Source organism: Bombus terrestris, chromosome 7 (assembly GCF_910591885.1).
Source record: "Bombus terrestris chromosome 7, iyBomTerr1.2, whole genome shotgun sequence".
Taxonomy (NCBI): domain Eukaryota; kingdom Metazoa; phylum Arthropoda; class Insecta; order Hymenoptera; family Apidae; genus Bombus; species Bombus terrestris.
This window is the reverse complement of record NC_063275.1, coordinates 24,704,945-24,717,101: the sequence shown is the minus strand read 5'-3', so window position 1 is coordinate 24,717,101 and position 12,157 is coordinate 24,704,945. Positions and strand designations below refer to the sequence as shown.

The 12,157-nt window shown below is 36.3% G+C and overlaps 1 protein-coding gene across 4 annotated transcripts in view; it reads right to left on the bottom strand.

Moving 5' to 3' along the window:
- The window catches only part of LOC100645197 (protein couch potato), a 198,179-nt gene that overhangs the window by 99,289 nt on the left and 86,733 nt on the right, over window positions 1-12,157 (bottom strand). The window lies entirely within an intron of this gene.

Sequence of the window (12,157 nt, the reverse complement as noted above, 5' to 3'; positions counted from 1 at the left end):
GAGACAGTTGAAAAGGAAAGAAAATATCCGAAGAGGTACAAACGCGAGGAAGAAGCGAGGAGAGCGGCAGGATCAAGCTTGAATCTATCTAAAAGCATTGTTCCGTCCTTTCGAAATATCGAGAGTTCAAATCCAGCGAGCAAATGTACGGAACACACTTGCGACGTAGTTGAGCCCGTCGCTAACACGAACCTCCGTATATTTGTATCGACTATCGTACGAACGTTAAGAAATTGTTGGGAGACTCCAGACCGAGCCAGAAACGCGAAAAGTCGATTCCACTGGCTGGGCACAATGCCCGTCGCGTAATAAAACATTCTGGCAATGGTATCCTCGACCTCGTAACGGGGTATCCGTCAAAAAATATACTCGTTCCTCGAGACACTGCTGCTCTTTCCTTATTTCTTCTCGAATCTCGACAGAATCCTTCCAGCCATATACTTCCACCGTCGTGGATCGTTGATGGCGTGGTCGTAGATTCCCGGACGTGTGTTTCGTTTCTACGTGAGACCGAAGCTGAGAGAAAAAGAGAAGCGTGTTTGCGCGTTTTCAGATTGGCGAAATTGCGACCAGCAGTGATCCTTTGGCATCACAAGGAATTTTTTAAGGATATTCTCCTTCGTAAAGAATTAGTAACTTCGTAGCCTGGTTTGCTTCATAGGTGGAATGTATGGTTAGTTGCGAAACTAGACGGAGAAACGAGCGCGGAATATTTTGTATTACAAACGTATTGGGATTGATAAAATTGGCAACATTTCTTTGGTAACACAGGATAATTTTATAGTTTAGGTAGTCGTTGACTGAATCGTTCATAGAGCGAACGATCTTTATGCACGAAATTAAAAGTAGATAGCGTTGAAGTTTTTCATACGTTTGCTACGTTCGTATCGTTACGTATATTAAGATTTGAAAAATTTGTAGTTGGCAGCGTGTTATTTGGTAGAAGGAAACAACTTTTAAGACGTAGATGTTTAATTTGTAAGACGAACGATTCTCATGGATGATCTCAAATGCGAGAAATTACAATGTGTTTAGAATTGCAAATGTGCGAAAGAATTTTAAACGTGTTTATACATAAGTTATATATGTTACGTTGTATTAAAAACATACCATGAGATTTTGGTGGGAGCTTCGTACCACGAAGAATTTCTAAAATCTCGGTCATTCTACGCGAATTAAAATTGGACAGAGATGAAAGTGTTAACTAGGATCGATAACTTTTTTAATTGATTTATCCGATGAATTTTCTAGTCCTTTGCGACAATAAATTTCCCGATACGAATGGTTTTCATAAATCAGTCTAAAATCGTCGAAAAATACACGTTATTTATGTATCTGCCATGAAATTGAGCGTAATCTTTTTCTATAAATTCCGTTTAAATCTCGCCGGTTCCCGTTCGTATCCAAATTAATGAAATTGTAATTAATAGCGTTCGTTTAACGCGCAATTCTATAGTCCAATTCGTGTTTCGATTCGTATTTCGATTTTTAATCGAGGCTCTTATAAATCCAATTAAAAATTATAGTCATAAACTGGATGTTGTACCGGCTTCATAAATCTTTGTTGTCACAAAACTCATCCGCATTTACGAACCTTGTACCTCGATAAACGAAATAATGGTTACCGGTGTTTATTTGGTTTCGCCGTTTTATCGCAGAAATAAAATGAACACCCTCGAGACCTCTCGCGTTGTATCCATAAATTTCACGTTGCATTATCACTTTTATGATTAATTAGAATCGTACAGAAGGAATAAGAACGTTGTTATTGTACATCGGTATTGTTCGCTCGATTGCACGCGCAATGCGTTCGAACGAACGAAATTACGGTCGATGACGCGCACTTGGCTTTGGCATCGTTTCGCTATCCGGAATAAAATGGCTACTAAAAGAGATATCTTAATTTATCGTAGAACGGAATTACAGCGTTTAAAGCCTAAAACCGGCACGGTTTCCTGTCACGGTGTTTACGGCTGTTTAATATATCATCAACGACTGCTAATCTACGTTTATTTATACTTTAACCAGTTTAGAATAGTTTATTTAGTTTGATGCGCTGTCATTGATAGACTGATTTATAAGCGTTATAAACTTGCAATATATAAGTGTACGAGGTGAGTAATAATAGATAGTAGATTGAACTAGTCAGACTACTCACTGTCTTACTTAAATGTAATACACGTGTACTTATATTTAACGCTTTTACCATCGGCAGCAAAATCAAAATTGCTACTGCCACTTTAACGCTGGCTCGAACGTTTTCAGATACCTAATATGCTATGTGATAAATATATAATATACCGTTCAAATGTGTGACTTACACGCTACACGAAGAATGAAATGCGATTCAGGGAAGAAACGGGGTCGGGAAGGTTTCTACCGGTTACCGGTGTTTGTTTCGCTTATTTCGTTATTATCGTTTCGTCGTTTTATTACAAAATGAGGCGAGGAAAATTTCGTTTTTGAGAAAATCGGGTTTGAAACTTTGCGAAGCACGCGTGAATTTCCTCGATTCCCAGCTGAGCGGAAAATAATCGATAACAGATTATTCCGCGTGTGAAAGTAAGTCGGAAACGTAGAATCAAATCTTTTCGCCTGGAATCTCATTTTCGAGAAAATTGAATTTGAAAATTCACCTGGTACGCGTATACCGCCCGTTCTTGACTCGACGTGTTCAAGTTTTGTTTTCTCCAAAAGGAACCCTTAAACGATAAATTTCTATTTTTCGGTTTCAAACTTATCTTATTGTCCATTCCCGTTCAATCGACAATTGCTCAAATTCACGTATCTTATCGATTTCACGTGCCTTACAAATTTCCAAATTCGATTTTCTCAAAAACGAAGGTTCGTCTTATTCTGAACCGTTAAACACCTCCGGCCTCGATCGCACCATAAATTACCAACTACCTGCATAAATAACTATAAAATTGTAATGGTATGATGCAACTAACGTAGCGTAAGAATATACAAACGTATTTTAATTCTAGTGAAAGTTAACATCAAGTATGCGCAAGCTTTCAGAGAAGAAAGGAGCTTAAATTCGTCAAAATATCGATTGATGTTTCTATTGTTAAAGATTAATTAATTTTGTAATCTTTTTCAAACGAAAAAAGCACGTTTAAAGACAAAAAAAAATAATGAATCTTAATTGAAATTCAGAAACGCCGATAATGGAATAAAAACACAGACCAGCTATTTCAAACTTTTGAATGCCCGTACATCGATATTGGAATCAGTTCAACCATAAATAAGCGTCGAATTTTAATATCTTCTATTGATCCAGGTTTAATTGGCGATATTAAATTTTCCAACGGATATCCTCCTTGGATGTCGCGTACCGGTGACACGATTCCTTGAAAGCGAGTCACCTTTAACCTTTAACCGGCACACACTGTAGCCCCGTGATAATATTTGCACGGTAAATTTTGCACCCCTGTGGTAATGGTATCTTGTCGAGCGGTTGTAGGCGGATTTATTGTAATCTATTGGAATTTTTAATAAACCGTTTGTTGTACTTATGTCGAAAATTCGAAACGGTTAGTATTATTTGTATCGTGACTTTATCATTCTTCTATTTATCGTGAAAATTGCTATACAAAGTTACATCGTGCGTAACGTTTTTCACGGTAAACGGTTTGTTAAATGCCTGGATAAGTTACTAAATAGAGTAAAATTAAATAGTTCACTAGAGTAAACATAATATACTTAATCAACGTTCAACGTCTCAACGAAAGAAACGCTTATTTTCATTAATTTATTTATCAGGATAGTCTCAACGAACAAAGGACTTAATTCGAATTTATTTATCACGACACGTCATGTCATAAATCGTCATATTTGTCACAAACATAGAACGTGTTTTTATTCTAACAGGGTGAACGATCGAACGAAAAATTTGTTTACCCCCAGCGCGTACGATGATAAATTTTACAAAAGAAAATTCCATATGGCTCGATAAGATAGCGAATAATATACGTAAATAAATGCGTGATAGCTGCGAAAGTATAAACATGAAATATCTGTATAAGTCAGAATTGGCCCATCCTCTGTCACTCGAACATTAAAAAATAATGGTGGTGAATTTAATTTTCCTCCGCATTTCGATTGATATATTCGATCGACGTGATTCTCGGGCGGCTCACAAATGTTATAGAATGTTAACATTCTATACCGAGGATCGTATTCAAACGATCACGCCATCTCGGAAAAACGGCGATCCATCGTTTCGTAACAGCCTTTAATTTGTATAAAAGCATCGGAAGATGGAGGGGCGGGGGAGGAGAGAAGGAAACGGCGAAACATATTGCAGCCGAAGGATGCCCGTAACTTGTGCATCGTGGCGACCTCGATATCGTAAAATTTCTTTTCGGTAATACCACTTACACGAACTTTCCTTCGCGATCGATCTGGGCTATCAGTCAAGGAGAAACCACCGATCGATAAAGCAGCAGAGAATCTCGAACTCGAATCCCAATACCTAAGCGGTCGACGGCAGTCTGGCAAGCGGTAAAATCCAATTTTTTTAATCTTAGCATTAAAAAAAAAAAAAGAAGAAGAATTTGTTCCTCCATGAACTGATAATCCTCCGAAGCTTCGAAGTTCACGTATATTTTTTCTTTTGCACGATATTACGATCGAACATAGCCTCGCTAGAACAGAGCCATGAGATTTCAAGCTTTACTTAATTATTACCCTGCCGTCACTATTATTATTTTATCATTGGAAACCGGGTTTTGTATTACATCGTTATATAGATAAGTCGGTATATTACAAACGATGCAAAGTTTGTAACGATTTAAACTTTAAGAAGGTTTATTAAAAAAAGAACTGATTATAGATGATATAAACGTCGGATTTCTTTTACACGGTAGCTTACACGGTTGTTAACAAGAGCGTGTAAGTTCCAAGTGCAACTTTCTACAATTTTTAACTCTGTGCGGACTTTAACAAGTAGATGCACCGGGTATTTTATCAGCATCGAGCGATTAATTGGATAATGACGAAATTTAATATCACAGAGAGATATTCGAGCAACGAGCATCGGTTCGAACTCTTTTGCGACTTGATATTTGATTAATCATTCTTTATCCAAAAAACTGCGCGTATCAAACGAGTAAGATTTATGGAATGGTAGCTTTATTTATCGCCGGTCTTTCGTGATCGATGGCATCTATGTATGTATTACATTCGTCCTGCTTGCCTCGTGTTTACTTTTTACCATGATTCGTTACTCGTGATTATCTTTTCTTCGATAATTCTGCCATCCATGGATATTCTTCTCCGGATTCATCGAGTATTCCCTTTGGATCTTCGTCAGCTTTTCCTATTTTGTTGCATCTCCTCGCTACATGTTTCAGTCTTTCACATTCCGTTTCGTAAGATCCGCACCTTTTGCTTGCCACGATCTTTTCATCCTTGTATAAATAAAATCTATACTCTCGCTGACTACGATAACCGTTTCGATATGTTTGAAATACGATCGATTCGATAACACTATCGCGAAGAAATATAATAAATAAAAATAATCTCTGAAGCAAATAATCTCCGAATGGGTTACGAATACGAAAGATGTTTGTAATTTTGGTCGCGAAATATTGTCTCCTCTCTGTACCATCGTAGAACTCGTTGGTCGCAGGATGAACCGAGGAAAAGAAAGAAAGTCTGTCGCGGACGACGATAACGAATCGCGGGCGATAGATTTTTCGAGAAATCGGCTGAAGTGGCCGTTATTTCATCGATGAATCCTACTAAGAGTTCCCGGTGAGCTTCAATCGTGAGTTACTTTCGTGTCGTTTGTTTCCTTCGAGCGAATCTCGACGGAAGAGGTTGGACGCGGATTCGACGACGCGACGATTTTCGTCGACGGTGCAAAATTTTTCTGGAGAAAAAGGGAATTCGCAGCGGAGTGTTTTCTTCGCCGCGATCGATGCCTGGGAAAAATCGACGCGGCGTCGAATTGCAGTTTGCCTCGTGCTGCTCGAGTGCTTGCGAAAGTTGTTTCCTGTCCTTTTGCTTTTTCTTTTTCTTTTACCCGCGGCTTTGCGAACCAGAGGTTTTTATCGAAAGTTTCGAACGTTAGTCGGCAGTGAAATGGATCGTGCGAAACGGGACGAAGCTTACGGGTTACAACGACGGACGAAAGAAAGTTTTAAATCGATACTTGTGTATACAGGCTGGAACAGGAAAGGTCGGGACAAAACTTATAGGTAGTACGTGTTAACGAGGCCGAACGTAGGGGTTGGAATCCCAAAAAGCGGGATCCCACAGTCCCGCGCCATTTCTTGGCCCCGCATTACGTTAAATTGGAATTGCGGGATTCCGTACGATGTTACTGGTCTGTGCGTCTAACTAAAACTATACGAACGACGACGACGCGCACGACGAAACGTGCAATAGTCCCAGGTAATATTTTGCTTCGTAATTCGAATATTCGATATAAAATTATCATTGATAATGATGATCGTCGTTGTTAAAAATTATTGATATGAAAATTTGCTAATTTACGAGAGGCTGAAAGGTTTCAGTACTTGAAAATAATGAATTTCATCGAAGTGACAAAATGTTTACATAAGAAACGCGTAACAAAATCTCTTCCGTTTTACGTTTGCAAATCTACGTGTATTTCGTTTATGATTTTTAAATAAAATATATCGTCGGCAACCTGACGTCTCGTTTGGACATAGTAAGTCTTTCAATCGTAATACGGTATCTAAAAAAGAAGCTGCTTTCAATCGAATTTACATCTAGATTTCGTTTCTGTTCGGTTGATTTTGATTTTCATCGTTAAGAATGATTATCCTAAATTAGAGAAAATTTGTTTCCTTATTAAATATATCTTCTCTGCGGGATCTCGCGGGATTGAAAATAACGAGTCCCGCGGGATTACAAGCCCTAGTCGAGTAGCTAAGAAGACTTCGTACAAACTTATGTCCCAAAGTGCTTTATCGAAGAGCTATAAGCGTTTAAAGAATATTTCCGAGAAAGTCGATCTTAATAGAATTTTTATATAGAATCGCGATACAGACACAAATGCATTTACCGATGTTTCTACAAGAGCAGGAGTCTTCGAAGGAATTTGGCGAACGAAAGCCTGCCTTCTATCAGAAAGAGGAAATTTCGAACGTTTATTATAACTGGCGATAAATATTTAGCGGCTTTTTCGGCCAGCCTGTACGAGCATAAGTAAAATTTGTATTACAGATACATTTTTTCTGCGCTAAACGCTCCGCGTTTCAGGACGCGCGAGCACGTTATGTCATTCGAGTCTTCCGTTAACTAGAAATTCAATTTCGCAAAATTACAGCGCCTTTTTTCCGTTTTACTCTTTGAACTTTCACTTGCCACTGTATGTGCAAAAACTTTTATGTGCTATGTATTATGAAAATGTATTATCTGTTATTTAATAGCGAAATAGATTTATGCAGAAACTATTACAACATGATCAAGCGTAGAAATTATGTAAAGGAGTATTAAGGATATAACGTACCTACGTACTGGTACAGGAGAGTCTTTGTTTGGAGTTTCGAACGTTACTTGCTAGTGAAATGTATCGTGCAAAATGTGACGAAGCGTGGCGATTATGTGAGAGAACGTTGCGCGAAGAGGATTTTTATCTATTAATTTATTATCATACAAATTTCCTATTTGTTATTTGATTGTGAATTGATTGCAACGAAATGTACTATTATATTATAATGCGACGTAGTTTAGAAAGATAAAAGGGTTTTGCGTATTATACTACTTTTGCTAAAAAAAAATTCTGAGATCAGAATAGCTGGAAAAAGTAAGTAAAGGAAGCATATATGAGGTGATACTACGAGTTTACGTACAATGCGATAGGATATCATTCTAACGGTGAATATAAATGAAGGTAAAAATTAGTAAAAGTTAATCAATGTTAATCAAATTTATATAGAAGGGAAGAAAATTAAAGTTTCAAGTTGTTAGATTCGAGTAGTATTCTGATATATAATATAATACAATAGGAGTGTTCTACTGTTCACTCCGAATGAAGTTAACTGTAACGCTAAGTCTATTATTTATTAACAAAGCAAATCCTCTGAGAGCGTAATGTGGTAAATTATGTAGATTTCGTTAAATCTTGTACCATTGTTAACGAAATGAATTATGTAAAACGTAGATCCAGAGAGCTGAAAGATTGCTTGATTAATTTAAAAAAGAAACGATATCGATATCACGGACTGTCGTATATCGATCGTGTTTCTTGTATCGTACGTTATACGAGTCTATAAGTAGGTTATTTGATATAACGTAATATTACTTTAATTGCTCGTAGCCATTATTATTTAAATCGGACGCAATATGCAAGATAAATGTCGCTCATTTTTAATTTTCGCTATTGCCAATCTACGAGCAGATTAATTAATTCACGTTCAGTTAACACGCTCGCGATTTAATTAGTTAATTTAATCAAATGGCAAACGTCCGATCAGCGTTGCGATCAAATATTATACTTCTCCCTCTTATCATTCTCATTGTCCGTTTTTCGTTCCCTTATCACTGCTGCAGTTATATTATCGTATCGCTTTAACCAAGCAAATATCAGAGAAAATATAATTTTTATCTAACATACAATTTAAATAAATTACGATACTTTTAAAAACGCTTCTATCACATTCGAGGAAATTGTTTTTCGAGCTGCTCTAAATGATAATTACCTCGTGTCTATCGTATTTCGAATCCCAGATTTGTAATGTACGCGTACGGCAAACGGTTTTTAATGCTTGATATCGATCGTTCTTATTAATTTAATACGACTGAACGTAATTGAAACGTCGTTATTGTATTTAAGTTCCATACACCGACAGTATTATATCTAATTTCCTAGAGAATCGAATATTCCTAATTAAGTATTATTACGCTTTATCTCTACGCTTTATCTCCGAAATTTCTCTTTTATGCCTATGATACGAAATATTAAACATTAATTCAACGCTAATAGACGTAATTAACGTATCATCGTCGTTATATCTAAATTGAACGTACAATATGGCCCCTAATTTTCTATAGCATCGAATATTCCAACAAATTAAATAACATTACGTATTATCGCGAACTCCTCTTTAACGTATATCCTATAAAATATTATATATCAACTCGTGATTAATCGACGTAATCGAAGTATTATCGTCGAACAAACATTTCATTTCCATACACGTATACCGTTATCTTTAGTCTCTATCGAAACATCAATTATTCGCAATCAACACTATTACGACGGTACCGTATTAAAACATCAAATATTAGTCGAATATTGGTCAGAACAAACCACGTGTCATACGCGATATTTAATTTCTATCCGCAATTCTGGAAAATATCGCAAACATCGGTCGGGATAAACCAAATATATCATCGTCATTGTCATCGTATTTCACTTGTACTCGTACTATCGATCCCTCGATGTTTCGGTTATTAATCAAATATTAATAAATTGCAGCTAAATTAGGCTGGATTAATTCGATCGATAGAGAGAAAGCCAACGATAACGGTCAAAATAGGACAATGAAAATGTGGATGGTTGCTGTCGGCTGTCAGAGCGTGCAGGCAGAATTCTGTGACAGTGGAGGAGGATAACGGCGTGTCAGCCGCAGACGAGAATATCCCAATGGCCGTGACAATTTTAACGATAAAAAAAAGAGAGAATCGCCGATAGAATTGCTCTGCCTCTCTGTTCCAAGATTTTCCTCGCAAATCCATCGTGTCCTTTCGATCCGCGGTGTTGACTTTCAACGTTTCAGAAAAGATATTACGCCGGACGTAATTTCCTCTTCACGCGATACCGAAAATGTTGTTATCGCGCTGCGAATTTTTATGTATTTATTATATTTAATTTAGAGATGTAAAATTGCATCGAACGCGCATGACGTATAAAAATATGCGAAATAACTAAATCAAAGTACTCGTTATAACGATTAATAAATAAAACGAATCTCCGTCCGAGTTCGGCATTTTCCTCTCCTACGTAGAAAAATAGAAATTCGCATGAAAATTTGTCATCGGGTTATCGCATTTCGGATATATTAAATTTGAAATATTTGCTAACATGGAGTCGATTTATTTGAGATTTTGGACAATAACGCGAAGCTTCGGCAGGTAGAAAAATTAATTTTTTTCGTTTTAATAATAATGTATTTCTCCTGCTATATCTTACATCACTCCTTATTAGGTTTTGGCAGCAAGGTATATTCTTGAATTCTAACTCGTGAAAACTGATTTCTCCTCGGACTTTGATAGGAATGAGCCTTTTTTTTTTAAATACTTTGCATAATTACAAGAATCGAAAAGTCTCGTAGACAAAGAGTGAACTGAATATGGAATTTCGAGATAATTTAAAATTTAAATGGAATTTGAATTTGTCGCAGATTGTCTGTCGATAGGATAATTAAGATAATCGATGAATCCCTTTTCGTAGAGTCTGATTCGACATGAAAAGCAAATACGAAAGATGTTTGGAACAATAATTCGTCGAATATAGGAAACTATAATTTATATTGGAAATCAATGTTCTAAAATTAAGTAACAACCTTCTAAATAACGTACGAAATAATTGACGTCCGATCAAAGAAGGATCGTTGAGCAGTCGATTTCATCTCGTCTATAAAAAGAATTAATTTTCGCGTATAAAGTTATACGAAATATGTTCAGCTGTTGTACAAGTAGCTCTCGTTTAAGCGATAGTTCTACAAGTGCCATTGGATCGATATTATCCAATACTACTCGTTTGAAGCAAATTAATCCTTCATACTGAACAAAACTAAATTGCTTTGATAGCGATATAAAGGAAATCCCAGTGATAATTTTTAACGCAACTGCAAGATACAATTCAATTAAAAGATCGTTTACATTTGCAAATTGTCTCTTAAATTTAATTTAATGCAATCTCTCTCTCTCTCTCAAATGAGTTAAAGATGGTTTATATTAACGATGATGCTATTTCACCCAAGTATCGTCCGATACTCTTCAACCGAACTAACACGTAACAGAATTTTCGCGCAGAGCTTACGCAAACTGCCGATTACATTTATATGTACTTAGTTTTAAATTAGCTCTATTACGTATAAATCCTAACGAATTACAAATACGATATTTTTTTCTAACAAGATATGATCATTTATTGAAACTTATTCGAAATTCGTCTCGTTCTTACTTTAAACAAGCGGAGCTATTAGTTTCATTAACAGATCAACGATAAATTAATCAAAAGGTAGATACATAACCGAGAAAGTAAAACGACAGCTATCAGTCACAATAATTGGATAATTATTTAAAAATTAATTGGATAATTATTTAAAAAGTGTCAAGTAATTTAATAATCTAATCAATAATCTAAACGTTAATAAATTACGACAGATGAATAGATCAACGAGGAAGGAGCATCCTACGTGTTTTGCAGTGCATGTACAACTATCGTTATTTATTTATCAGTTGAATGAGAAATTGAAAAGAACACGTATAAAGAACAGTAGACTACGAGGAAAGAAAGGCAGAGAAAGCGACAAAGGGAATAAATATTCCACGTTCGTTAAATGTAAGCACACGAATCTATTAGTCGGCGTTTACTTAAGTCGACCCAAAGTTGATTAACCGACACCTGCGACAAATTTCGATCGAGTTTAAGCTTAGGCAAGTCGAATCACCTGCCTCTCCCTAGAGAAGTAAGTTGGAGAGTGTTACGACGAAGGAGATGATGAAATCGCGTAATCGAATGCCGAATAACCCGTTTATCTGAAAACTCACGATTGGAAGAGGGAAAGTTACGTGAAATGTACTCCGTTCTTCGACCCTTATCGTGTCTCTTTAACGATTCGTACGGATTCTCCGGCGCGATATCTACTCCGATTTCTGGGTAAAAACCGCGGTCAACGTCGTTACTTCTCCAGCTATATATCTGGAACTTTGAAAAATCCTGGAGTAGACATTTTTTCTCTTTATATCGTTAGCGCAAAATTCGCGCGAGAATAAATTGTACGGTTTCGTAATTTTCTAAATTCGATTTTGTAATTTTGTAATTTTGTAATTTTCTAGATCTTACGATCTCGTAATTTTCTGATTTTCTACATTTTATGACCTTGTGATTTTCTAATTCTCCAGATTTTATGATTTCCTAATTTTCTAAATTTTACGATTTCGAGATTAT